The 27,732-nt window shown below is 49.2% G+C and overlaps 3 long non-coding RNA genes across 4 annotated transcripts in view; 1 reads left to right on the plus strand and 2 right to left on the minus strand.

Moving 5' to 3' along the window:
- The window catches only part of LOC144673576 (uncharacterized), a 345,035-nt gene that overhangs the window by 27,918 nt on the left and 289,385 nt on the right, over nucleotides 1-27,732 (minus strand). The window lies entirely within an intron of this gene.
- Nucleotides 1-27,732, plus strand: part of LOC144673578 (uncharacterized) — a 343,246-nt gene that overhangs the window by 26,850 nt on the left and 288,664 nt on the right. The window lies entirely within an intron of this gene.
- Nucleotides 1,166-23,396, minus strand: LOC144673575 (uncharacterized). Its single transcript, XR_013574379.1, has 4 exons — nucleotides 23,220-23,396; nucleotides 11,940-11,975; nucleotides 2,642-2,723; nucleotides 1,166-1,750 (listed from the first exon to the last, which is right to left on the minus strand). It is a non-coding gene; the product is annotated as an uncharacterized LOC144673575 (long non-coding RNA).

Genomic DNA, 27,732 nt, shown 5'->3' on the forward strand with positions numbered 1-27,732 from the left:
TGATATACAGATTCTGAATTCAGTGTGTACAGTGAGTACATTGTACACAGAGTGTGATATACAGATTCTTAATTCAGTGTGTACAGTGAGTACATTGTGTACAGAGTGTGATATACAGATTCTGAATTCAGTGTGTACAGTGTGTACATTGTACACAGAGTGAGATATACAGATTCTGAATTCAGTGTGCACAGTGAGTACATTGTGTACAGAGTGTGATATACAGATTCTTAATTCAGTGTGTACAGTGAGTACATTGTACACAGAGTGTGATATACAGATTCTTAATTCAGTGTGTACAGTGAGTACATTGTGTACAGAGTGTGATATACAGATTCTGAATTCAGTGTATACAGTGAGTACATTGTACACAGAGTGTGATATACAGATTCTGAATTCAGTGTGTACAGTGAGTACATTGTGTACAGAGTGTGATATACAGAATCTGAATTCAGTGTATACAGTGAGTACATTGTACACAGAGTGTGATATACAGATTCTGAATTCAGTGTATACAGTGAGTACATTGTACACAGAGTGTGATATACAGATTCTGAATTCAGTGTGTACAGTGAGTACATTGTACACAGAGTGTGATATACAGATTCTGAATTCAGTGTGTACAGTGAGTACATTGTGTACAGAGTGTGATATACAGATTCTGAATTCAGTGTGTACAGTGAGTACATTGTGTACAGAGTGTGATATACAGATTCTGAATTCAGTGTATACAGTGTGTACATTGTACACAGAGTGAGATATACAGATTCTGAATTCAGTGTGTACAGTGAGTACATTGTGTACAGAGTGTGATATACAGATTCTGAATTCAGTGTATACAGTGTGTACATTGTACACAGAGTGAGATATACAGATTCTGAATTCAGTGTGTACAGTGAGTACATTGTGTACAGAGTGTGATATACAGATTCTGAATTCAGTGTATACAGTGTGTACATTGTACACAGAGTGAGATATACAGATTCTGAATTCCGTGTGTACAGTGAGTACATTGTACACAGAGTGTGATATACAGATTCTGAATTCAGTGTGTACAGTCAGTACATTGTACACAGAGTGAGATATACAGATTCTGAATTCAGTGTGCACAGTGAATTTATTGGACACAGTGTGCGATACAGATTCTGATTTTTTTTATTTTATTCATACACGGGATGTGGGCTTCGCTGGCTGGCCCAGCATTTATTGCCCATCCCTAGTTGCCCTTGAGAAGGTGGTGGTGAGCTGCCTTCTTGAACCGCTGCAGCCCAGTGTGCACAATGAGTATATTGGACACTATGTGCAATACACAGTTCCTGAATTCCGTGTGCACAGTCAGTACATTGTACGCAGGGTGTGATATACAGATTCTGAATTCAGTGTGTGCAGTGGGTATATTGGACACTGTGATATACAGATTCTGAATTCAGTGTGTACAGTGAGTATATTGTACGCAGTGTGAGATATACAGATCCTGAATTCAGTGGGTACAGTAGGTATATTGTACGCATTATGTGATATACTGATTCTGAATTCATTGTGTACCTGGCCCAGTAAATAAATAATGTAACTATTGGTTATTATCTGGGTTTCGTTAATGATTGAAGCTGACACCAACAGCAGATGAGGACAGGAATCTGGTCGGGAGCTGTATCATCCATCTTTTCCCTAATCGAGAAATTTTCAATCTGTTATTTGCTCAAAGACTTCCTTCACTCTCTCCCAAGCCCCTCCGACTCCTTCAGTGATACTGGAATGGTAAGAAGCACAAATTCATTGCCATTGATTCACCACAAGCTGAGACCGATTCTCTTCCAATATGATCAGACTTGTCTGAGGGTTCAGCCTCAGTCTGTGTTGACAGAGTTCCCTGACTCCCTTACAATTAACATTAAACCCACCGCTCCTTACATGGACAGTGTCAAACCTCTTGAGTGTTGTGGGAGCTGCACTCATCCAGGCCAAGCGAGAGTATTCCATCACACTCCTGGCTTGTGCCTTGTAGATGGATGGATGTGGATGGACATCTTGCAGGACAAAGCAGCCCATTTGATTGGCTCTCCATCCACCACTTAAACATTCACTCCCTCCACCACTGACGCACAGTAGCAGCAGTGTGTGTACCATCTACAAGATGCACTGCAGGAATTCACCAAGGCTCCTTAGACAGCACCTTCCAAACCCAATCCACCTAGAAGGACAAGGGCAGCAGACACATGGGAACACCACCACCTGGAAGTTCCCCTCCAAGTCACTCACCATCCTGACATGGAAATATATCGGCCGTTCCTTCACTGTCGCTGGGTCAAAATCCTGGAACTCCCTCCCTAACAGCACAGTGGGTGTACCTACACCACATGGACTGTGAATGTCATCGGCAAGGCCAGCATTTGTTGCCCTTCCTATTTGCCCTGGAGTTGAGTGGTTTGCTAGGCCATTTCAGAGGGCAGTTAGGAGGTAACCACATTGCTGTGGGCCTGGAGTCGCATCTAGGCCAGACTGGGTAAGGATAGCAGATTTACTTCCTTAAAGGGCATTAGTGAGCCAGATGGGTTCACTAACGGAGCTATCTGCCTGTCTCCATATCTCTGTAACGGCCTCGGAGTTAGGTTTAGATTGAACGTTTCCTCGTGTCTCTGACCTTTCCAGTAGATCAGGTATTTCCAACGAGCGCTTTAGCCGTTTTATGAAGTTGTTTGCTGTGTCCTGGGTCAGGAAGACTTCTGAAAAGAGAGAGAGAGAGAGATGTGGATGTTGAAATGCAGAGGCTGCGGTACCTGACTGACTCTGTCCCCCTGCACCTCACCCTCAGTCACTTCCTCTTGTTCCCAGCTGCATCACACAGTAAGCGATATGGAATCTCACTCCCTCCCAGATCCCATTCCCACCTCCTGATGGTGTTGACCTCCTGTTGACTTTCACAAAGGGTTAGCGATCACCGAAAGCCACATTCTGCAGGGCGAGCGTGGGTGAGTTTTTGGCTGTGAAAAGTTCTGCACATGAGTCTGATTCTGTATTCCCAGGCTGACATAGGAACATGGGAAATAGGAGTGGGAGTAGGGCCACTGGCCTCATCGAAGTCATTCAGCCAAACAATAATATCGTGGCAGATCTTCCACTTCAACACGGTTTTCCTGCCCTATCCGTCTGTCCCTTTACTTCTTTAGTGTCCAAAAATCTGATAGTCCTCAACTCCACTTTCCTGCCTTTTCCCCATAACCCTCGATTCCCTTAAAAATCTGTCTATCTCACCTTGAATATACTTAATGACCCAGCCTCTACAGCCTCTGCGGGAAAGAATTCCACAGATTCACTACCCTCTGAGAGAAGAAATTCCTCCTCATCTCCATCCTAAATGGGCAACCCCCTTACTCTGAGATTATGCCCTCTGGTCCTAGACTCTCCCACAAGGGGAAACAACCTCTCAGCATCTACCCTGTCAAGCCCCCTAAGAATCTTATATATTTCAATAAGGTCGCCTCTCATTCTTCTAAACTCCAATGAGTACAGGCCCAACCTACTCAACCTCTCCTCATAAGAAAATCCCTCCATCCCTGGGATCAACCTAGTGAACCTTCTCTGGACTGCCTCCAATGCCAGTATATCTTTCAGTATAAGGGGGCCAAAACTGTTCCCAGTATTCTAGGTGTGGTCTAACTAGTGCCTTGTATAGTTTTAGCAAGACGTCCCTATTTTTATACTCCATTCCCTTTGAAATAAAGGCCAACATTCCATTTGCCTACCCTATTACCTGTTGAACTTGTATGTTAGCTTTTTGTGATTCATGCACAAGGACTCCCAAATCCCTCTGTGCTGCAGCTTTCTGCAGTCTTTCTCCATTTAAATAATATTCAGCTCCTCTATTCTTCCTGCCAAAGTGCATAACCTCACATTTTCCCACATTATATTCCATCTGCCAAGTTTTTGCTCACTCACTTAACCTGTCTGTATCCCTCTGTAGTCTCCTTGTGTCATCCTCACCACTTGCCTTCCCACCTATTTTTGTGTCATCTGCAAACTTGGCGATAGTACATTCACTTCCCTCACCTAAGACATTAATATTTATTGTAAATAATTGAGGCCCCAGCACTGATCACTGTAGCACGTCACAGATATAGGTTGCCATCCCGAAAATGCCCCCCTTATCCCAACTCTGTCTTCTATTAGTGAACCAATCCTCTATCCATGCTAATATACTACCCCCAACGCCATGGGCTCTTATCTTATTACGTAACCTTATGTGTGGTACCTTACTGAACACCTTTTGGAAATCCAAATATATTACATCTACTGGTTCCCCTTTATCTATCCTGCCTGTTACCTCCTCAAAGAATTCTAATAAATTTGTCAGGCATGATTTCCCCTTCATGAAGCCATGCTGACTCTGCTTGATTAGATTATGTATTTCTAAATGCTCTGCTATTTCATCCTTTATAATAGACTCTAACATTTCCCCAATGACAGATGTTAAGCTAACTGGCCTATAGTTACCTGTTTTTGTCTCCCTCCCATTTTGAATAAGGGTGTTACATTGACCGTTCCCCAATCCTCTAGGACTTGTCCAGAATCTAAGGATTCTTGGAAGATTACTACCAGTGCATCACTATCTCTGTAACTACTTCCTTTAATATCCTAGGATGCAACCCATCAGGTCCAGGGGACCTATCGGCCTTTAGCCCCATTAGTTTCCCTGGTACTTTTTCTCTGGTGATCATTTTTGTATTTATTTCCTGCCCGCCCCCTTCTGCCCCTTGACTATTTAGTAATTTTGGAATGCTATTAGTATCTTCTACCGTGAAGACTGATGCAAAGTATCTATTCAACTCCTCTGCCATTTCCTGGTTCCCCATTGTTATTTCCCCAGCTTCAATCTCTAAAGGGCCTATGTTCACTTTGGCCTCTCTCTTCCTTTTCATACATCTAAAGAAGCTCTTACTGTTTGTTTTTATATTATTTGCTAGTTTACCCTTAAAGTTTATTTTCTCCTTTTTTTTTGGTCATCTTTTGTTGGCTTTTAAAACTTTTCCAATCCTCTGGTTTACCATTAATCTTGGTCACATTCTATGTCTTTTTTTTCAATTTGATTCTATCCTTAACTTCCTTGGCTAACTATAGTTGGTTTATTCCCTTCCTAGAATCCTCCTTCCTCACTGGGATATATCTTTGTTGAGAGTCATGAACTATTTTCTTAAACGTCTGCCATTGTTCATCAACTGTCTTTTCTGCTAAACTCCTTTCCCAGTCCACTCCAGCTAACTCTGCCCTCATTCCTTTGCAATTACCTTTAAGTTTAGCACAGTTGTTTCCGACCCAAGTTTCTCACTCTCAAACTGAATGCTAAATTCTACCATGTTATGGTCACTATTTCCTAGGGGATCCTTTGCTCTGAGATCATTTATTAAACCTGCCTCATTACACATTACCAGATCCAAAATAGCCTGATCCCTGGTTGGATTCAGAACATAGTTCTAGGAAACTGTCCCGAATACACTCTATGAATTCTTGCTCATGCCTACCTCTGCCAATTTGATTTTCCCAATCTACATGAAGATTAAAGTCACCCATCATTAGTGCACTGCCTTTTTTACTTGCCCTCATTATCTCTTGATTTATTCTCTGTCCTACAGTGTAGCTACTGTCATGGGGCCTATAAACTACTCCCACTAGTGTCTTCTTCCCCTTGTTATTTCTTACCTCCACCCATATTGATTCTATACCTTCCAATCCAAGATCATTTCTTGCTATTGTGCTTATTCCATCTTGCACTAAAAAAGCTACCCCACCACCCTTTCCTTCCTGCCTGTCCTTTCGAAAAGTCACATACAGCATCCACAGCCCTCTGCGGTAGGGAATTCCAAAGATTCACAACCCTCTGAGTGAAGACATTTCTCCTCATCTCAGTGGTAACTGGCTGACCCCTTATTCTGAGACTGTGTCTCCCCCATGTTCTAGGCCCCAAGCCAGGGGGAAAACTGCCCTGCCAAGCCCCTTAAGAATTTGATATTTTTCAATTAGATCAACTCTCATTATTCTGAAGTCCAGGGAACATAGGTCCAGTCTCTTCAATCTTTAATCATAGGCCAATTCCATCAGCCAAAGAATTGGTCTGGTGAACCCTCATGGCATTCCCTTTATGACAAGTACATCCTTCCTTGGGTAAGGGGTCCAGAACTGTACACAATACTCCAGGTGTGGTCTCACCAATGCCCGATGAGTTGCACAAAGACTTCTTCACTCTTATACTCCAATCCCTTGTGATCAATAGTTAATAGACTATCGGTCTTCCTAATTGCTTACTGTACTTGCATGTTAATTTCCAGATAGGATTACAGAGGATATACAACAATGACTCAGGCCATTCAGCCCAACAACTCCATGCTGGTGTTTATACTCCACTCGAGCCTCTTCCCATCTTTCCTCATCTGCCATCATAACCCTAGATTCTCTTCTCCCTCATACACTTGTCCAGCTCCTTTAAATGTATCTATACTGGGAGGACGCTGATCAGCTCCATCCTCACAGGATGGGAATTCCATCTTGGGATATTTCCAAGTCTTGTCACTGCGTCTCACACTGAGCATTTACTTTCATTCTTTCACAGGATTCAGACATACCTATCCCTAATTGCCCTGGGGCTCTGAAGAAGAATCCTACGAACATACAAATTAGGAAAGGAGTAGGGCATTCGGCCCCTTAAACCTACTCTGCCATTCAATAAGATCATGGCTGATCTGTTTGTGTTTCAAATTCTACATTCCCATCTACCCCCGATAGCCTTTAATTCCCTTGTTTAACAAGAAACTCCGCCTTAAAAATATTCAATGACCCCACCCCCACCACCATCTGAGCCAGAGAGTTCCAAAGTCGCACAACCCTCTGAGAGAAAAAAATTCTCCTCATCTCTGTCCTAAAAGGGAGTCCCCTAATTTTAAAACAATGCCCCCTAGTTCTGGAGTCACCCACAAGAGGAAACATCCTTTCCACGTCCACCTTGTCAAGGCCGTTCAGGATCTTGTAAACTTCAATCAAATCACCCCTCACTCTTCTAAACTCCAGTGGAAACAAGCCCAGTCTGTCCAACCTTTCCTCATAAGACAACCCACTCATTCCAGGTATCAATCTAGGAAACCTCCTCTGAACGGCCTCCAATGCATTTACATCCTTCCTTAAATAAGGAGACCAAAACTGCACACAGTATTCAAGATGCGGTCTCACCAATGCCCTGTATAACTGAAACATAACATCCTTACTTTGATGTTCAATCCCTCTCGTAATAAAGGATAGCATTCCATTAGCCTTCTTAATTACTTGCTGTACCTGCATATTAACTTTTTGTGGCTCATGCACTAGAACACCTAGATCCCTCTGCACCTCAGAATCATGCAGTTGTTCTGCATTTAAGTAATACTCTGCTTTTTTATTCTTCCTGCCAAAGTGAACAACTTCACATTTTCCCACATTATACTCCATCTGCCAGGATTTTGCCCACTCACTCAACCTATCTATATCCATCTGCAACCTCCTCATGTCCTCTTCATAACATACTTTCCTACCTATCTTTGTGTCATCTGCAAATTTACCTACCATGTCTTCACTCCCCTCATCTAAGTCATTGATGTAAATTGTAAAAAGTTGAGGCCCCAGTACAGACCCCTGTGGGACTCCACTCGTCACATCCTGCCAATCAGACAAAGACCCATTTATACATACGCTCTGTTTTCTGCCAGCCAATCTTCTATCCATGCTATTATGTTACCCCCTACACCATGAGCTTTTATTTTCCATAATAATCTTTGATGTGGCACCTTATCAAATGCCTTCTGGAAATCCAAATACAGCACGTCTACAGACTCCCCTTTATCCACAGCACATGTTACTCCTTCAAAGAGCTCCAATAAATTGGTTAAACTCTTCTTGATTACCTTGAGTTTTTCTAAGTGTCCGGCTATAACCTCTTGAATGATCGATCCTAACATCTTCCCTAAGACAGACATCAAGTTAAATGGCCTATAGTTTCCTGTTTTCTACCTCCATCCCTTCTTGAATAGAGGGGTTATATTTGTTACTTTCCAATCTGATAGAATCTAAGGAATTTTGGAAAATTAACACCAACGCACCTCAGACCTCTTTAGCTATCTCTTTAAGACCCTAGGATGAAGTCCATCTGGACCCAGAGACTTGTCAGCCCACAGCTCCAAGAGTTTGCTTCCCTGTGACCAAGATCTCCTCTCCCTTCCACCTCCCAATTTACAGCGATTACTGGAATGTTTTTTGTATCCTCTATAGTGAAGATAGAAGCAAAATATTTGTTCATTTCATTCGCCATTTCCCTATTATCTACTATTAATTCCCCATTGTCACTCTCTAGAGGACCAACACTCACTTTACCCACTCTTTTCCTTTTTAAATACCTGTAGAAATTCTTGCTACTCTTAGTCATTCTCTTCTCTTATTTATGTTCTGACCAATCATCTGACCTGCCACTCATCTTTGCGCAGTTGTATGCTTTTTCCTTAAGTTTGATACTTTCCTTAATTTCTTTCGTTAACCATGGATGGTGGGTCACCCCTTAGAATTTCTCTTTATAGGAGGAATATACTTATTCTGAGTATTCTGAAATATCCCCTTAAATGTCTGCCACTGCTTCTCTATTGATCTATCCCATAGCCTCATACCCTAGTTCACTTTAGCTGGCTCAGCTTTCATCCCCACATAGTTGCCCTCACTTAAGTTTAAAATGCTAGTCTTAGACCCACTCTTCTCCCTTTCAAACTGGATGTAAAATTCAATCATATTGTGGTCACTGCTACCTAGGGGTGCCTTTACCCTGAGGTCATTAATTAATCCTGTCACATTACACAATACCAAGTCTAATATAACCTGCTCTCTGGTTGGTTCCAGAACGTGCTGCTCTAAGAAACTCTCTCGAAAACATTCTATGAACTCCTTATCCAGGCTATGACTGCCAATCTGATTTTTCCAGTTTCCATATAGATTAAAATCACCCATGATTGTTGCCATCCCTTTATCACAAGCACCCAATATCTCTTGTATACTTTGTCCTACATTGTGGCTACTGTTAGGGGGCCTGTAGACCACTCCCACTACTGACTTCTTTCCCCTACTATTCCTGATCTCCACCTAAACCGATTCTACATCCTGATCTCCTGAACCAAGGTCATCTCTAACTATTGCACCAATGCCATCCTTGATTAGCGGTGCTACCCCTCCACCTTTACCTAACTTCCTATTCGTCTCGAATGTCATGTACCCCTCAATATTCAGGACCCAATCCTTGTCATCCTGCAGCCACGTCTCCGTAATTGCTAACAGGTCATATTTATTTACTTCAGTGTGGGCCATCAATTCATTTACTTTGTTATGAATGCTACGCACATTCAGATATAGAGCCTTCAGTTTTGTCTTTTTGTTACCTTTGTAACATCTGCTCTTGACTGTTGGTGTATTCTTCGGTTTTATCTCTCTGTCCCTTCCTGCTAACCTATGACCATCATTTTCCATATTACTATGATGGTCGTTTACCTTGAATCTACCCCTTGAATTGCTACATCTACCCAAGTTTGATCCCTCACCCCTCTTTGGTTTAAAGTCCTCTCTACTTCCCTCGTTATGTGATTTGCGAGGACACTCATCCCAGCACGGTTCAGGTGTCAACCGTCCCAACGGTACAGCCCCCACTTTCCCCAGTACTGGTGTCAGTGCCCCACAAACCGGAACCCACTTCTCCCACACCAGTCTCTGAGCCAAACTTTGGTCTCTCTAATCTTATTTGCCCTATGCCAATTTGCATGTGGCTCAGGTAATAATCCAGAGATTATTACCTATGAAGTTCTGCTTCTTAATTTGGTACCTCGCTCCTCATACTGACAGTGCAGAGCCTCCTTCCTCATCCTGCCTATGTCGTTGGTACCTACATGGACCACGACAACTGAATCCTCCCCTTCCCACTGCAAGTTCCTCTCCAGCCCTGAGCAGATGTCCTGACCCCTGGCATCGGGCAGGCAACACAGCCGTCTGGACTCTCGCTCTTTGTTGCGGAGAACAGTGTCAATCCCCCTCACTATACTGTACCTCACTATCACTCCATTCCAGTGTGCTCCCCCTGCTTGAACAGCTTCCTGTACCCCAGTGCCATGGCCAATCTGCTCATCCATCTTCCAAACATAGCAAATAGGAGCAGGAACAGGTCATTCGGCCCTTCGAGCCTGCTCTGCTGTTCAGTGTGATCATGGCTGATCCTCTATCTCAACGCCGTACTCCCACTCTCCCCCCATTTCCCTTGATGCCTTTATAGTCTAGAAATCTATCCATTTCCTTCTTAAATATATTCAGTGACTTGGCCTCCACAGCCTCTGTGGTAGAGAATTCCACAGGTTCACCACCCTCTGAGTGAAGAAGTTTCTCCTCATCTCAGTCCTAAATAACCTACCCTGTATCCTGAAACTGTGACCCCCCCTATTTCTAGACCGCCCCAGCCCAGCCAGAGGAAACATCCTCCCTGCGTCCAGTCTGTCCACCCCTGTCAGAATTTTATACATTTCAATGAGGTCTCCTCTCATTTTTCTAAACTCCAGTGAATATTGGCCTAGTCGTTCCAATCTCTCCCCATCCGACAATCCTGCCATCCCAGGAATCAGTCTGGTGAACCTTCACTGCACTCCCTCTATGGCGAGTATATCCTTTCTTAGGTACGGAGACCAAAACTGCACACAATACTCCAGGTGTGGTCTCACCAAGGCCCTGTACAGCTGCAATAAGACATCCTTGCTCCTGTACTCAAGTCCTCTCACAATGAAGGCCAACATACCATTTGCCTTCCTAACTGCTTGCTGCACCTGCATGCTTACTTTCAGTGATTGGTGTACAAGGACACCCAGGTCCCTTTGTACACCAACATTTCCCAATCTATCACCATTTCAATAATACTCTGCCATTCTGTTTTTCCCACCAAAGTGGATTCCACAGCTGCAACATAACGCCTGTCCTGCCATTGTTACTTGTGTTGTTTTTGCAACTTAATTTAATAACTTACTTGATTAACTTAGAATAATTCCTATGTATGCCACACCTCTTTCCCCCATGCACTGGATTCCCACGTGAACCTAATTTGCTGCAGTCCCCATCTCACTCCGGCAGAGTCATCAGCCTCCTCGCACCCCCCTCACTGATCATGTGGCTTGAAAAAGCCTGTCTCTTTTATAGACCCTCTGATGAGTCACTGGCTAGTTTAGCTTCCTGCTACAGTAATTAACACAACTTGAACCAACTGCTTTCAGGTGACTGACAGATAACTGCCACTCCAGGCAGTTCTCTGATTAACAAACTAACCTAGCTTAGTTGAAGGCTGGTCCTTGATCTTGATTCTTAATCTATACTTAAAACCTGAAAAGCCATACGGACTCAAGACATTGACTCTGTTTCGCTCTCCACAGATGCTGCTGCCTGTTTTCCAGCATTTTCTGTTTTTATTTCAGATTTCCAGCATCCTCGCTATTTTGCTTTTAACTGAGTGGCTTGCTGGACCATTTCAGAGGGCAGTTAGTTAAGAGTCAGCCTCATTGCTGCGAAAGGCCAGATCAGGGAAGGACAGAAGATTTCCTTCCCTAAAGGGAGTTGGTGAGCCAGGTGGGTTTTTTACAACAATCGATGATAGTTTCATGGTCACCGTTACTGAGACTAATTCTCAATTCCAGATTTTATTCATTGAATTTAAATTCTACCAGCTGCCCTGATGGGATTTGAACCCCTGTGTCCTCGGGGAATTAGCCTGGACCTCTGGATTACTAGCCCAGTGACATTACCACTACGCCACCAGATCCCCAAGTCTCCTCAGGAAGGGTCTTTAACCAGTTAGAGGGTAGTGTTAAACTGGTGCAGAGTGTTACAATGAACGTTTCTGTATTGTAGAATGTACAAACCCGTCTGTTTGTCATCTTCAGGTTGTCCTGAGGCATCTGAAAGAAAGACAATAGGAAACCTGTTATTACACCGAAAAATATTACTGTACAGGGAGAGGCTGGAGATGTTCTCCTCAGAGCAGAGCAGGTTAAGAGGAGATTTAATACACGTGTTTGAAATCATGAGGGGGTTTTGAAAGAGTAAATAAGGAGAAACTGTTTCCCAGTGTCAGGAGGGTCAGTAACCAGAGGGACGCAGATTGAAGAGAATCGGGAAAAGAATCAGAAATGAAATGAGGAAGTTTTTGTTTTACACACAGCGAGTTGTTGTGATCTGGAAGGCGCTGCCTGAAAGGGCGGTGGGAGCAGATTCAATAATAGCTTCCAAAAGGGAATTGGAGAAATACTTGAAGGGGAAATTTTTTACAGGGTCGTGGAGAAAGAGCAGGGGATTGGTACAGAGACAGAGATAGACAGAGTGGCAGAGATTCAGAATGAGAGAGACAGAGAGGGGCAGAATGAGAGAGACAGAGAGAAAGAGAGAGGCAGAGGGAGAAAGAGTGACAGAGAGAGAGAGAGAGAGAGAGAGAGACAGTAACAAAGAGACAGAGTGAGAGAGATAGAGAGAGAAAGAGCGACAGAGATAGTGACAGGGAGTCAGGAGGACAGAGTTAGAGAGACAGGGTGGCAAAGCCATGGCTGACAGAGGGGGCAACATGCTGCCCCCAAGTTTAGTGATGCCTCCCTTGGGCACCTGCTGAACGCAGTGGAGGCCGTTGTGAAGTCCTCTACCCCCGCTCTGGGTGAGGACCAGCAAGCAAGGTGACATATCCAGCATGGGAGGCGGTGACAGCGGTGGTCAGAGAACAGTCACCCAGTGCCAAAAGAAGATGAACGAGTTAGTCACTCTTCTCACACTCTCAACTCACACACTGGGTCTAGTGAGGCACCATCGAGAGACCCTGGGTCTACTGAGGCCTCATCGAGAGACCCTAGGTCTAGCGAGGCACCATCGAGAGACCCTGGGTATAGCAAGGAACCATCGAGAGACCCTGGGCCTAGTGAGGCACCATCGAGAGACCCTGGGTCTAGTGAGGCACCATCGAGAGACCCTGGGTCTAGTGAGGCACCATCGAGAGACCCTGGGCCTAGTGAGGCACCATCGAGAGACCCTGGGTCTAATGAGGCACCATCGAGAGACCCTGGGTCTAGTGAGGCACCATCGAGAGACCCTGGGTCTAGTGAGGCACCATCGAGAGACCCTGGGTCTAGTGAGGCACCATCGAGCGACCCTGGGTCTAGTGAGGCACCATCGAGCGAGGGCTCCCTGTGGATCTTCAGCTGGGTGAGCACCAGGCTCTGCCGCCCCTTTATCTTGAGCTGGATGCTCCTCCCTTTGCTGGTCCAGGCGCCTCTGCCGCTCTCTTCTTCTTCTCTGCTCCCTGTCAGCCATGAGGCAAATCACTAAATCACCAGGCTCCACCATCCTGATGTTCTCCTCCTGTCGGGCCAAAGAGAGGGGCACGTGTGTGTGTGGGTGTCCCTAAGAGCCTCTCTTGGTTAAGTCTGAAGGCCCCTTCACACATGCCGGAGAGTGTTGGCCACCATTTGGATGGCCAGTGTGCTGAGTGCTCATTGGCTGTCTGAAACCCCGCCCACCTCCGTCCTACCCCACCTGACCGATTGGCAGCAGCTTTGCCCATTGGGCTGCATGTTGTGCCCTCAGCTCAGGCCCAGACATTCTCCTAACCCGCACTGTTAGCTTCAACCATGGGGGAGACGGGTCCGAACCTGAATAAAGACATTGCAAAGGGGCTGTGAGCCTCTCCCCCAGTGACTGCCCCATGGCCCACCTTTCACAAGCCGATTCTACACCTTGTCCAGTCGCCCAATTGTTCTGCTGTCCCCCTGAAACACACATTAATTTACAGTCTGTGCCCCGAGGGGGGTGGAAGGTTCCGGAGCGTTTGGTGTCACTTTGCTGTTTTAGTGTTGCTGGAGTGGGCAGGAAGGTTTCAGAGACCCCGATTCCCAGCAGCTCAATGGAGCCGCTGCTGAACAGTCTCAGCTGTGGGAGAATTCTCACTTTAACCAGCTTTCCAAGTGTGTGGCCCCTTCCCTCATCCTCCCCCCTCCCCCCACACCCCCTCCCCCCACCCCCCACACCCCCTCCCCCCACACCCACTCCCCCCACCCCCCACCCCCCACACCCACTCCCCCCACACCCCCTCCCCCCACACCCCCTCCCCCCCCCAACCCCCACACCCACTCCCCCCTCCCACCACCCCCTCCCCCCCCCTCCCCCCACACCCACTCCCCCCACCCCCCCACACCCCCTCCCCCCACACCCACTCCCCCCCCCTCCCCCCTCCCTCCCTCGCCCCACACCCACTCCCCCCACACCCCCTCCCCCCTCCCCCCACACCCACTCCCCCCACCCCCCACCCCCCTCCCTCCCTCGCCCCACACCCACTCCCCCCTCCCACCACACCCCCTCCCCCCACACCCACTCCCCCCCACCCCCCACACCCCCTCCCCCCACACCCCCTCCCCCCCCCAACCCCCACACCCCCTCCCCCCTCCCCCCCTCCCCCCACACCCACTCCCCCCACCCCCCCACACCCCCTCCCCCCTCCCCCCACACCCCCTCCCCCCACCCCCCACACCCCCTCCCCCACCCCCCCACACCCCCTCCCCCCACACCCCCTCCCCCCACACCCACTCCCCCCACCCCCCACCCCCCACACCCCCTCCCCCCACACCCCCACACCCCCTCCCCCCTCCCCCCACACCCCCTCCCCCCACACCCACTCCCCCCTCCCCCCACACCCCCTCCCCCCCCCAACCCCCACACCCCCTCCCCCCTCCCCCCACACCCCCTCCCCCCTCCCCCCACACCCCCTCCCCCCCCCAACCCCCACACCCCCTCCCCCCTCCCCCCACACCCCCACCCCCCACACCCCCTCCCCCCTCCCCCCACACCCCCTCCCCCCACACCCACTCCCCCCTCCCCCCACACCCCCTCCCCCCCACACCCCCTCCCCCCACACCCCCTCCCCCCACCCCCCCTCCCCCCAAACCCACACACCCCCTCCCCCCACACCCACTCCCCCCTCCCCCCACACCCCCTCCCCCCGTCCCCCCACACGTGCTTGTGTATTTCCTTGGGTCAGTCTGTGCTGGCCTCGCACCCTCAATGCTGTGGTCTGAGCCGCACTGGAGCCCCAGGCCAGGAAACAAAGCCTTTCCTGTGCGTCCTGTCCGTGTGGTGCCTCTTCCTCGATGTCCGGGTGGGCGATTCTCGCCAGCGCTGAGCAAGGCCGTGTGCCCCTCACCTCCCAGTTCCCCTCCAAACTCAGCTCGCCAGGCGCCCGCCTTTTAACGGCGGCCGTGAATCAGGCCCTTCTGAAGCCAGGCCGGCCTGGGGGGTGAATTTGACGTGGGGTTGCGGGGGGGGTGGGGGCGGTTCCGGTGAGCAGGGCTGATAATCAGATGCAAATGTATTCAAATGTCGCCCCCGACACCCGGCAGGGGGAACGGGGTCGACCATTAACGGGTGGAGCGGACAATTCACAAACTGGATTCACAACAGCGAGAAATCAATTATTGGCTGTCTCGCCCCCGCCCACCATGACACCCAATCACAACAGGGCCAGGAAATTCTGGCCTCAGAGAGAGAGACAGAGCGGGAGAGGCAGAGGAAGCGACAGAGCGGGAGAGGCAGAGAAAGAGAGACAGAGAGAGAGAGACAGAGCGGGACAGGCAGAGAAAGAGACAGAGCGGGAGAGGCAGAGAAAGAGAGACAGAGAGAGAGAGACAGGGCGGGAGAGGCAGAGAAAGAGACAGAGCGGGAGAGGCAGACACAGAGAGAGAAAGAAAACAGAGAGAGAGAGAGAGAGCAGGTGAGGCAGACAGAGACACAGAGAGAGAGAGAGACAGGGCGAGTGCGAGATAGAGAGAGAGAGAGAGAGAGACAGACAGACAGAGAGAGACAGAGAGCGAGAGACAGAGAGAGAAAGAAAAACGGAGAGACAGAGAGAGAGACAGAGCAGGAGAGGCAGACAGAGACACAGAGAGAGACAGGGAGAGAGAGAGACACGGCGAGCGCGAGAGAGATAGAGCGAGAGAGAGACAGACAGAGAGAGACAGAGAGCGAGAGACAGAGAGAGAGACAGAGCGGGAGAGGCAGACAGAGACACAGAGAGAGACAGAGAGAGAGAGAGAGACACGGCGAGTGTGAGAGAGATAGAGAGAGAGAGACAGACAGAGAGAGACAGAGAGCGAGAGACAGAGAGAGAAACAGAGCAGGAGAGGCAGAGACAGAAAGAGAAACACAGAGAGAGAGAGAGAGAGATAAACAGAAAGTGAGAGAGAGGGAACGAAAGAGACATAGGAATTTTAAAATTCATTCATAGCAATGCTGGCTGGGCCGGCATTTATTGCCCATCCCTAATTGCCCTTGAGAAGGTGGTGGTGAGCTGCCTTCTTGAACCGCTGCAGTGCAGGTGGTTAATCGGGAAGAGGAGGAGAAGATTCAGCCCCATGAGCCTTGTTCTGACATTCAGTTTGTTGTTAATCTGTTCCTCAGACCCAATTACCAACCTTGACCAACCTCCCAAAAAACCCCTACCCAACAAAACTCGATCCATCTCCAACAGACCCCCCGTCTTCCCCGTTAAATTGCTGCCTACCCTTCTGGGAAGGACCAGGACCGGTCATCTTTCCATTCACAGGAACCCCAGCCAAACAATGTAGGCAGCCACACCCATCATGTGAAAGTCCTGAGTGCCCAGTGAGAGAGTGCCCAGTGAGAGAGAGCCCAGTGAGAGACAGAGCCCAGTGAGAGAGAGAGCCCAGTGAGAGAGAGAGCCCAGTGAGAGAGAGAGCCCAGTGAGAGAGAGAGCCCAGTGAGAGACAGAGCCCAGTGAGAGAGAGAGCCCAGTGAGAGAGAGAGCCCAGTGAGAGAGAGAGCCCAGTGAGAGAGAGAGCCCAGTGAGAGAGAGCCCAGCGAGAGAGAGAGCCCAGTGAGAGAGAGAGCCCAGTGAGAGAGAGAGCCCAGTGAGAGAGAGAGCCCAGTGAGAGAGAGCCCAGTGAGAGAGAGCCCAGTGAGAGAGAGCCCAGTGAGAGACAGAGCCCAGTGAGAGAGAGAGCCCAGTGAGAGAGAGAGCCCAGTGAGAGAGAGAGCCCAGTGAGAGAGAGAGCCCAGCGAGAGAGAGCCCAGTGAGAGAGAGCCCAGTGAGAGAGAGCCCAGTGAGAGAGAGAGCCCAGTGAGAGACAGAGCCCAGTGAGAGAGAGAACCCAGTGAGAGAGCGATCCCAGTGAGAGAGAGAGCCCAGTGAGAGAGAGAGCCCAGTGAGAGACAGAGCCCAGTGAGAGAGCGATCCCAGTGAGAGAGAGAGCCCAGTGAGAGACAGAGCCCAGTGAGAGAGAGAGCCCAGTGAGAGAGAGAGCCCAGTGAGAGAGAGAGCCCAGTGAGAGAGAGAGCCCAGTGAGAGACAGAGCCCAGTGAGAGAGAGAGCCCAGTGAGAGAGAGAGCCCAGTGAGAGAGAGAGCCCAGTGAGAGAGAGAGCTCAGTGAGAGAGAGCCCAGCGAGAGAGAGAGCCCAGTGAGAGAGAGAGCCCAGTGAGAGAGAGAGCCCAGTGAGAGAGAGAGCCCAGTGAGAGAGAGCCCAGTGAGAGAGAGCCCAGTGAGAGAGAGCCCAGTGAGAGACAGAGCCCAGTGAGAGAGAGAGCCCAGTGAGAGAGAGAGCCCAGTGAGAGAGAGAGCCCAGTGAGAGAGAGAGCCCAGCGAGAGAGAGCCCAGTGAGAGAGAGCCCAGTGAGAGAGAGCCCAGTGAGAGAGAGAGCCCAGTGAGAGACAGAGCCCAGTGAGAGAGAGAACCCAGTGAGAGAGCGATCCCAGTGAGAGAGAGAGCCCAGTGAGAGAGAGAGCCCAGTGAGAGACAGAGCCCAGTGAGAGAGCGATCCCAGTGAGAGAGAGAGCCCAGTGAGAGAGAGCCCAGTGAGACAGAGTCAGAATCACAGAATCTCACAGTGCAGAAGAGGCCCTTCGGCCCATCGAGTCTACACCGACACGTGAGAAACACCTGACCTACCTACCTAATCCCATTTACCAGCACTTGGCCCATAGCCTTGAATGTTATGACGTGCCAAGTGCTCATCCAGGTACTTTTTAAAGGATGTGAGGTAACCCGCCTCCACCACCCTCCCAGGCAGCGCATTCCAGACCGTCACCACCCTCTGGGTAAAAACGTATTTCCTCACATTCCCCCTAAATCTCCTGCCCCTCACCTTGAACTTATGCCCCCTTGTGACTGACCCTTCAACTAAGGGGAACAGCTGCTCCCTATCCACCCTGTCCATGCCCCTCATAATCTTGTACACCTCGATCAGGTCGCCCCTGTCTTCTCTGCTCCAACAAAAACAAACCAAGTCTATCCAACCTCTCTTCATAACTTAAATGTTTCATCCCAGGCAACATCCTGGTGAATCTCCTCTGCACCCCCTCCAGTGCAATCACATCCTTCCTATAATGTGGCGACCAGAACTGCACACAGTACTCCAGCTGTGGCCTCACCAAGGTTCTATACAACTCCAACATGACCTCCCTACTTTTGTAATCTATGCCTCGATTGATAAAGGCAAGTGTCCCATATGCCTTTTTCACCACCCGACTATCATGCCCCTCTGCCTTCAGAGATCTATGGACACACACGTCAAGGTCCCTTTGTTCCTCAGAACTTCCTAGTGTCATGCCGTTCATTGAATACTTCCTTGTCAAATTACTCCTTCCAAAGTGTATCACCTCACACTTTTCAGGGTTAAATTCCATCTGCTACTTATCTGCCCATTTGACCATCCCGTCTATATCTTCCTGTAGCCCAAGACACACAACCTCAGTGTTAACCACCCGGCCAATCTTTGTGTCATCTGCAAACTTACTAATCCTACCCCCCACATAGTCATCTATGTCGTTTATAAAAATGACAAATAGTAGGGGACCCAGCACAGATCCCTGTGGTACGCCACTGGACACTGGCTTCCAGTCACTAAAGCATCCTTCTGTCATCACCCTCTGCCTCCTACAACTAAGCCAATTTTGAATCCACCTAATCAAATTACCCTGTATTCCATGTGCATTTGCCTTCTTTATAAGTCTCCCACATGGGACCTTGTCAAAGGCTTTGCTGAAATCCATATAAACTACATCAACTGCACTACCCTCATCTACACACCTGGTCACCTCAAAAAATCCAATCAAATTTGTTAGGCATGACCTCCCTTTGACAAAGCCATGCTGACTATCCCTGATCAAACCTTGCCTCTCCAAGTGGAGATAGATTCTCTCCTTCAGAAATTTCTCCAATAGTTTCCCTACCACTGACGTGAGACTCACTGGCCTGTAGTTCCCTGGCTTATCTCTACAACCCTTCTTAAATAGCGGAACCACATTAGCTGTTCTCCAGTCCTCTGGCACCTCCCCCGTGGCCAGAGAGGAATTAAAAATTCGGGTCAGAGCCCCTGCGATCTCCTCCCTTGCCTCCCTCAGCAGTCTGGGACACAAATCACCCAGACCTGGAGATTTGTCCACTTTTAAGCCTGCCAACACCTCCAATACCTTGTCACTCCCTATATCAATTTGCTTAAGAACCTCACAGTCTCTCTCCCCGAGTTCGATACCTTCATCCTCATTCACTTGGGTGAAGACGGATGTGAAGTATTCATTCAACACTCTAGCGATGTCCTCTGGCTCCACCCATAGATTGCCCCCTTGGTCCCTAATGGGCCCTACTCTTTCCCTGGTTATCCTCTTCCCATTGATATACTTAGAGAATATCTTGGGATTTTCCCTACTTTTACCAGCCAGAGCTTTCTCATATCCTCTCTTTGCTCTCCTAATTGCTTTCTTCAGCTCCACCCTGCACTTTCTGTACTCCACTAATGCCTCTGCTGATTTGCTTCCCTTGTACCTGCTAAAAGCCTCTCTTTTCCTTCTCATCGTAACCTGAATATCTCTGGTCATCCATGGTTCGCTGGGCTTGTTACTCCTTCCTATCACCCTAGAGGGAACATGTTGAGCCTGTACATTCCCCATTTCCTTTTTGAACACCCCCCACTGTTCCTCTGTAGATTTCCCCACAAGTAACTGTTCCCAGTCTACCTTGGCCAGATCCTGCCTTATTTTACTAAAATCCACTCTCCCCCAATCCAAAACATTTTTTTGCAACTTGTCGATTTCTTTGTCGATAACAAACTTAAACTGTACCGTGTTGTGGTCGCTATCGCTAAAATGCTCCCCCACCACCACCTCAGCCACCTGTCCGGCTTCATTCCCCAGAATTAGGTCCAGCACTGCACCGTCACTTGTTGGACCCTCTACATATTGATCTAAAAAGTTCTCCTGTATACATTTCAAGAAATCCACTCCATCCAAGCCCTTAACACTATGTCTGTCCCAATTAATGTTGGGAAAGTTGAAATCACCTAATTACCCTATTGGTATTGTTTTTACATACCCCCACAAACTGTGCACATATTTGCTCCTCAATTTCCTGCTGACTATCTGGGGGTCTAAAATAAACACCTAACAATGTGGCTGCCCCTTTTTTATTCCTAAGATCTACCCACAAAGCTCCATTCGAGGCCCCCTCCAAGATATCATCTCTCCTTACTGCAGTAACTGTCTCCTTAACTAATAATACAACCCCTCCTCCTCTTTTACCCCCTCCCCTGTCTCGCCTGAAGATTCTATATCCTGGAATGTTGAGCTGCCAATCCTGCCCCTCCCTGAACCACATCTCAGTGATGGCTACTACATCACAATTCCACGTGTCAATCCTCACCCTTAATGTTTTACCTGTAATACTCCTGGCATTAAAGTAGAGGCCATCCAGCCTTGCCTTACTCCCTTGAAACTTAATGCAGCTGTAGTCCCGCTGACTTGATTGTTTCACTGTATTATGATGTGTCCCTATTCTGCTAACATTCTGTGTCCCCTCCCCCTGCCGAATTAGTTTAAACTCCTCCCAACAGCACTAGCAAACCTGCCCGCAAGGAAGTTAGTCCCGCTCTGGTTCAGATGTAGACTGTTTCGCTTGTTCAGGTCCCACCTTCCCCAGATCCCAATGATTCAGGAATCTAAAACCCTCCCTCCTGCACCAACTCTTAAACCACGTATTCATCTGCGCTATTTTCCTATTTCTGAGCTCGCTAGCACGTGGCACTGGGAGTAATCCAGAGATTACAACCCGAGAGGTTTTGCTTTTCAGTCTACTGCCTAACTCCCTGAATTCTTGATGCAAGACCTCATCCCTCTTTCTATCTATATCATTGGTACCAACATGTACCATGGCCTCTGCATTAACACCCTCCCCCTTCAGGATGCCCTGCAGCCGTTCAGTGACATCCCGGACCCTGGCACCAGGGAGGCAACACACTATCCTGGAGTCATGTTGATGGCTACAGTAGCACCTATCTGTTCCCCTGACAATAGAATTCCCTATTACTATTGCTCTTCCTCCCTTCCTCCCCTCCTGTACAGACAGGCTGTTTATGGTGCCAGAAGCTTGGCTCTGTCCGCACTCCCTGGAGGAACCAGTGCCCTCATCAGCCTCCAAAATGGAATACCGATTTACAAGCGGGACACCAGTGGAGTCCTGAACTACCTGCCTGTTTCTCTTGGACTGCCTGGTGGTCACCCATTCTCTTCCTTCCTCAAGTCCCTGTATCTGCGGAATGACCACCTCTCTAAACGTGCTATCCACGATGCTCTCAGATTCATGGATGCTCCACAGTGTCCCCAGCCGCCCTTCCAGCTCTGAAACCCGAGCTTCCAGGAGCTGTAGCTGGACACACTTCCTGCACACATGCTGGTCCCGGGCACTGGAATTGTCCCCGGCTTCCCACATGGAGCACGAGGAGCACACCACGGCTTTGAGCGCTCCTGCCATGACTTATCCCTTTAAATTAAACCTTTTAAGTCAATTGCTCTAGGGCCCTTCTTTCCTGATCCTCGTTACTGTCGAATATACAAACTGTAAACCACAAAAAGACCTTAAACTATAAGCGATTAAAGTAGTAAATACCTTACCCACTACTTACCAGTGATTCCTTTCCCTTGTCCAGTGAGACAGAGCCCAGCAAGACAATGCCCAGTGATAGAGAGCCCAGTGAGAGAGAGTCCAGTGAGAGAGAGTCCAGTGAGACAGAGCACATTGAGACAGTGTCCAGCGAGACAGTGCCCAGTGAGAGAGAGCCCAGCGTGACAGTGCCCAGTGAGAGAGAGCCCAGTGAGACAGAGCACATTGAGACAGTGTCCAGCGAGACAGTGCCCAGTGAGAGAGAGCCCAGTGAGAGAGAGTCCAGTGAGAGAGAGTCCAGTGAGACAGAGCACATTGAGACAGTGTCCAGCGAGACACTGCCCAGTGAGAGAGAGCCCAGTGAGAGAGAGTCCAGTGAGAGAGAGTCCAGTGAGACAGAGCCCAGTGAGACAGTGCCCAGTGAGACAGTGTCCAGTGAGACAGAGCCCAGTGAGACAGTGCCCAGCGTGACAGTGCCCAGTGAGAGAGAGCCCAGTGAGACAGAGCACATTGAGACAGTGTCCAGCGAGACAGTGCCCAGTGAGAGAGAGCCCAGTGAGAGAGAGTCCAGTGAGAGAGAGTCCAGTGAGACAGAGCCCAGTGAGACAGTGCCCAGTGAGAGAGAGCCCAGTGAGAGATAATCCAGCGAGAAAGAGTCCAGTGAGACAGAGCCCAGTGAGAGAGTCCCAGTGAGAAGAGGGCCCAGTGAGACAGAGCCCAGTGAGACAGAGCCCAGTGAGACAGAGTCCAGTAAGAGAGAGTCCAGTGAGAGAGAGTCCAGTGAGAGAGGGCCCAGTGAGACAGAGCCCAGTGAGAGAGAGCCCAGAGAGAGAGCCCAGTGAGAGAGAAGCCAGTGAGACAGAGTCCAGTGAGAGAGAGCCCAGTGAGAGAGAGGCCAGTGGGAGGGAGCCCAGTGATAGAGAAGCCAGTGGGACAGAGCCCAGTGAGAGAGAAGCCAGTAAGAGGGAGCCCAGTGAGACAGAGCCCAGTGAGAGAGAAGCCAGTGAGACGGAGCCCAGTGAGAGAGAAGCCAGTGAGACAGAATCCAGGGAGATGGTGCTCGGCGATATGGTTCCTGTTGATATTCTCTCCGAGTACACAGCTTGCCTAGTTGCATAAACTGGGGATCTTTACCTGCTACATCTTCACATTTCACACTGATCCCCTTCACTCAGCTAGGCTAAAAGCACACGGCTAACAATTAACAATGGGACGGTCTCTTACCCCCATCTTGGAGCATCAGGATAAAAGCCACAGACCCCAACGATAGCCAGAGTGTCCAGTTCATCATGGTGAGGTACTTGACTCTCCGAGTTTGAGAGAGAATGAGAGAGAGTGTGAAAGGGCCTGGGAGGGAAGGCAACCTTCGACTGAGTGCTGGTGGAGGAAGACTTGTTTTCACTGCTCACTCTCTGGGTATAAATACCCTGCTGATGGGGATTCCAGCCTGCTGTTATTCTAACTCGCTCTGTGTCAGAACCTCACCCTGCGCTCAGTCAGAATCACTCTGTAATTCAGGGTAATTTCAGCTCTCGCGCTCTGTTATTTTCTTCTTAAGAACTCCAGAAACTGCAAGTCAGGAGCTGGTGATTAGATGACAGCAACCCTGGGCTTAAAGAATCTGGACAGTTAGCAGAACTGTGTGGGTCTTGGCACACAGCCTGAGTTCAGAGTGCAGGACACGGCCAAGGTTAGAAAGCGAGGGTCAGGGTAATGCCAAAGTCGGACATGAAGCCGCAGTTATCCCGGGGACCAGGAGGAGAATCAGTCTGAGGGTGAGATTAGAACCTCAACTAAAAACCTGGAGAAATTAGTCAGTCTTGAATAAGGTTGGAACTTAACCCCAGCAACATCAAGATGACTGTCTTAGCTTAAAGGACCCTAAGAGGATCTTAAGAACACACCAAGGGGGAGTCTCCAATTCATGGCTAACAGGAAACTCAAGGGGCTATACAGGGCTTGACTGGAACTTAAAGAACTACTTAGATATGCCAGAGAGAGGCATCAGTCTCAGGTGTGAGATAACATGTTGTCTTTTATTCATTCACAGGGTGTGGGCTTCGCTGACTAGGCCAGCATTTATTGCCCATCCCTAATTCCCCTTGAGAAGGTGGTGGTGAGCTGCCTTCTTGAACCGCTGCAGTCCATGTGGTGTAGGTACACCCACAGTGCTGTTAGGGAGGGAGCTCCAGGGATTTGACCCAGCGACAGTGAAGGAACGGCGATATATTTCCAAGTCAGGATGGTGAGTGACTCGGAGACGAACTTCCAGGTGGTGGTGGTGTTCCCATCTATCTGCTGCCCTTGTCCTTCTAGAAGGTAGTGGTCGTGTGTTTGGAAGGTGCTGTCGAAGGAGCCTTGGTGAATTCCTGCAGTGCATCTTGTAGATGGTACACACACTGCTGCTACTGTGCGTCGGTGATGGAGGGAGTGAATGTTTATGGATGTGGTGCCAATCAAGCGGGGCTGCTTTGTCCTGGATGGTGTCAAGCTTCTTGGGTGTTGTGGGAGCTGCACTCACCCAGGCAAGTGTTGAAAGCTGGGGGTCTTGGTGATGATTGTGACTGGGTTGTAGGTAGGCGAGTGACTGATGCTGAACTCCATTGGGTGGAGTGGGGTTGTTTACAGCTTCTCTCAGTTTTTTCCAGGTTAAAAACTCTCCGTATCTACAGCCCGGAGTCTCCTCACCAGCTCCACAATGGGCAGCTGTGGAAACAGGAGCCACATTGTACCTGGAGCATCCATTACAATCGGGTTAGAATCGAAAAGTAAGGAAGTTATTTTGAACCTGTACTGAAGCTTGGTTAGGGCCCACATAGAACAGTGTGTGCTGTCCTGGTCCCTATGTTATAAAAAGGATTTTGAACTGCTGGAGAGGATAAAGAGAAGATTTACAAAGATGATACCAGAAATGTGTGGATGTACATATCAGGGAAAGAGTGACAGGCTGGGTCTCTTTGCTCTTGTAAAAAGGAGGCTGAGGGGGTGACCTAATAGAGAATCTTAAAATGATGCAAGGTTTTGATCGATTGGATACAGACAGACCGTTTCCTCTTGTGGGGAAGGGCAGGACTAGAGACCATCAATATGAGAGGGTCACCAAGAAATCCAATGGGGAATTCAGGAGAAACCTCTTTACCCAGAGAGCGGTGAGAATGTGGAACTCGCTGGCACAGGGAGTGGGTGAAGTGAACTGTATAGGTTCATTTGAGGGGAAACTGGGCAATTCTATGAAGGACTCGAGGGTTACGATGGTAGGTTTAGATGAGGAAAGTTTGGAGGAGGCTGGAGGGGAGCGGGAGTGGTTGGGCTGAATGGCCTGTTTCCAGGTTGGGTATCCTGTGTAATCCTATGAGTCATACAGAAGGCGCCCATTAGCCCAGCTGTGTCTGTGCTGCCTCTTCAAAAGACCTGTTCAGTTAGTCCCAATCCCCCCTGCTCTTTCCCCACAGCTCTGCAAATATGTATTTATCCAATCTCCTTTTGAAAGTTCCTATTGAACCTGCAGTCAGCACCTTCCAGATCACAACAACTGGCTGTGGAAAAAAAAATGATTCCTCATCTCTCCTATCAATTATCTTAAATCTATGAACTGTCATTACCAAACCTGCCACTCAAGTTGGATTTTCCTACGTCAAAATGATTTTGAAAACCTCTATTAAATCTCCCCCTTAACCTTCTCGGCTCTAAGGAGAACAATCCCAGCTTCTCCGGTCTCTGCACATTAACCGGACTCCCCCATTCCTGGAACCATTCCGGTTCATCTCCTCTGCACCCGCTCCCAGGCCGTCAGATCCTTCCTAAAGTGTGGAGCCTAGAACTGGACATGATACTCCAGCTGAGGCTGAATCATTGTTTGATTAATGTTCACCATAATGCCCTTGCTTTGGTGCTCACTGCCTTTATATATAAAACCCTGGCTGCTGTATAAAAGTCAGTACTGAGGGAGTGCTGCACTGTCAGAGGGTCAGTACTGAGGGAGTGCTGCACTGTAAGTGGGTCAGTACTGAGGGAGTGCTGCACTGTCAGAGGGTGAGTACTGAGGGAGTGCTGCACTGTCAGAGGGTCAGTACTGAGGGAGTGCTGCACTGTCAGAGAGTCAGTACTGAGGGAGTGCTGCACTGTCAGAGGGTCAGTACTGAGGGAGTGCTGCACTGTCAGAGGGTGAGTACTGAGGGAGTGCTGCACTGTCAGAGGGTCAGTACTGAGGGAGTGCCGCACTGTCAGAGGGTCAGTACTGAGGGAGTGCCGCACTGTCGGAGGGTCAGTACTGAGGGAGTGCTGCACTGTCAGAGGGTCAGTACTGAGGGAGTGCTGCACTGTCAGAGGGTCAGTACTGAGGGAGTGCTGCACTGTCAGAGGGTCAGTACTCAGAGAGTATCGCACTGTCAGAGGGTCAGTACTGAGGGAGTGCTGCACTGTCAGGGGGTCAGTACTGAGGGAGTGCTGCACTGTCAGAGGGTCAGTACTGAGGGAGTGCTGCACTGTCAGAGGGTCAGTACTGAGGGAGTGCTGCACTGTCAGAGGGTCAGTACTGAGGGAGTGCGGCACTGTCGGAGTGTCAGTACTGAGGGAGTGCTGCACTGTCAGAAGGTCAGTACTGAGGGAGTGCTGCACTGTCGGTGGGTCAGTACTGAGTGAGTGCTGCATTGTCGGAGTGTCACTACTGAGGGAGTGCCGCACTGTCAGAGTGTCAGTACTGAGGGAGTGCTGCACTGTCAGAGAGTCAGTACTGAGGGAGTGCCGCACTGTCGGAGGGTCAGTACTGAGGGAGTGCTGCACTGTCAGAGGGTCAGTACTGAGGGAGCGCTGCACTGTCAGAGGGTCAGTACTGAGGGAGCGCTGCACTGTCAGAGGGTCAGTACTGAGGGAGCGCTGCACTGTCAGAGGGTCAGTACTGAGGGAGCGCTGCACTGTCAGAGGGTCAGTACTGAGGGAGCGCTGCACTGTCAGGAGGAGAGTTCCAAAGACAATCAACCCTCCGAGAGAAAACATTTCTCCTTGTCTCTGTCTTAAATGAGTGGCCTCTTATTTCAATAACTTCACCTCTCATTCTTCTAATCTCCAATGGGTGCAGGCCCAACCTTAACAACCTTTCCCCATAAGACAAACCCCTTGAGCCCAGGAACAGCCGAGTGGATGGTTGGTTGTGTATTAGTGATGTTGGGCCACAGGTCATTTGGTGGATTGTAGACATTTGCAATGGCCAGCGCTCACCTTACCACGATGGAGGTGGGAGTAGGGGGTCTTCTGATCCTCAGTCTTCTGCCTCTTTGGTGAGGTTCTCCTCCATATAGCTGGCTAGGCCCAATGTCTTGTCAGTACGGTTGCCAAATGTATCCCTGGGCCAGGATTTTGCCGTTGGCGAGCGGGGGGGCGGGGCCCACTCGCCGACGTGTAAAATGACGCGGGATGAGGTCGGGTGGAACTCCCGATGTCACCGCACCCCGGTTAAATTTTCAGGTAGGCGGGGGCTCAGCAAAATCAGCTGTGGGCCCGCCGACCTGTCAATGGCCAATTGAGGCCGTTGACAGAGTCATTGAAGTAATGAAAGGACCTGCCCATTGGCGGGCAGGCCGGGAGCCCCGGCGGGAATTAGAGAAAACATGAAACCTCATCCACCAGCGGGACCAGGTTTCATGTAGGTTATAAAAAATATAATTAAACGGAATTTAAAAGTGATGGACATGTCCCAACTCATGTGACAGTGTCACACGAGGGGAACATGTCAGGAAAT

This window comes from Cetorhinus maximus, unplaced genomic scaffold (assembly GCF_964194155.1).
Source record: "Cetorhinus maximus unplaced genomic scaffold, sCetMax3.hap1.1 HAP1_SCAFFOLD_388, whole genome shotgun sequence".
In the NCBI taxonomy this organism is placed as follows: domain Eukaryota; kingdom Metazoa; phylum Chordata; class Chondrichthyes; order Lamniformes; family Cetorhinidae; genus Cetorhinus; species Cetorhinus maximus.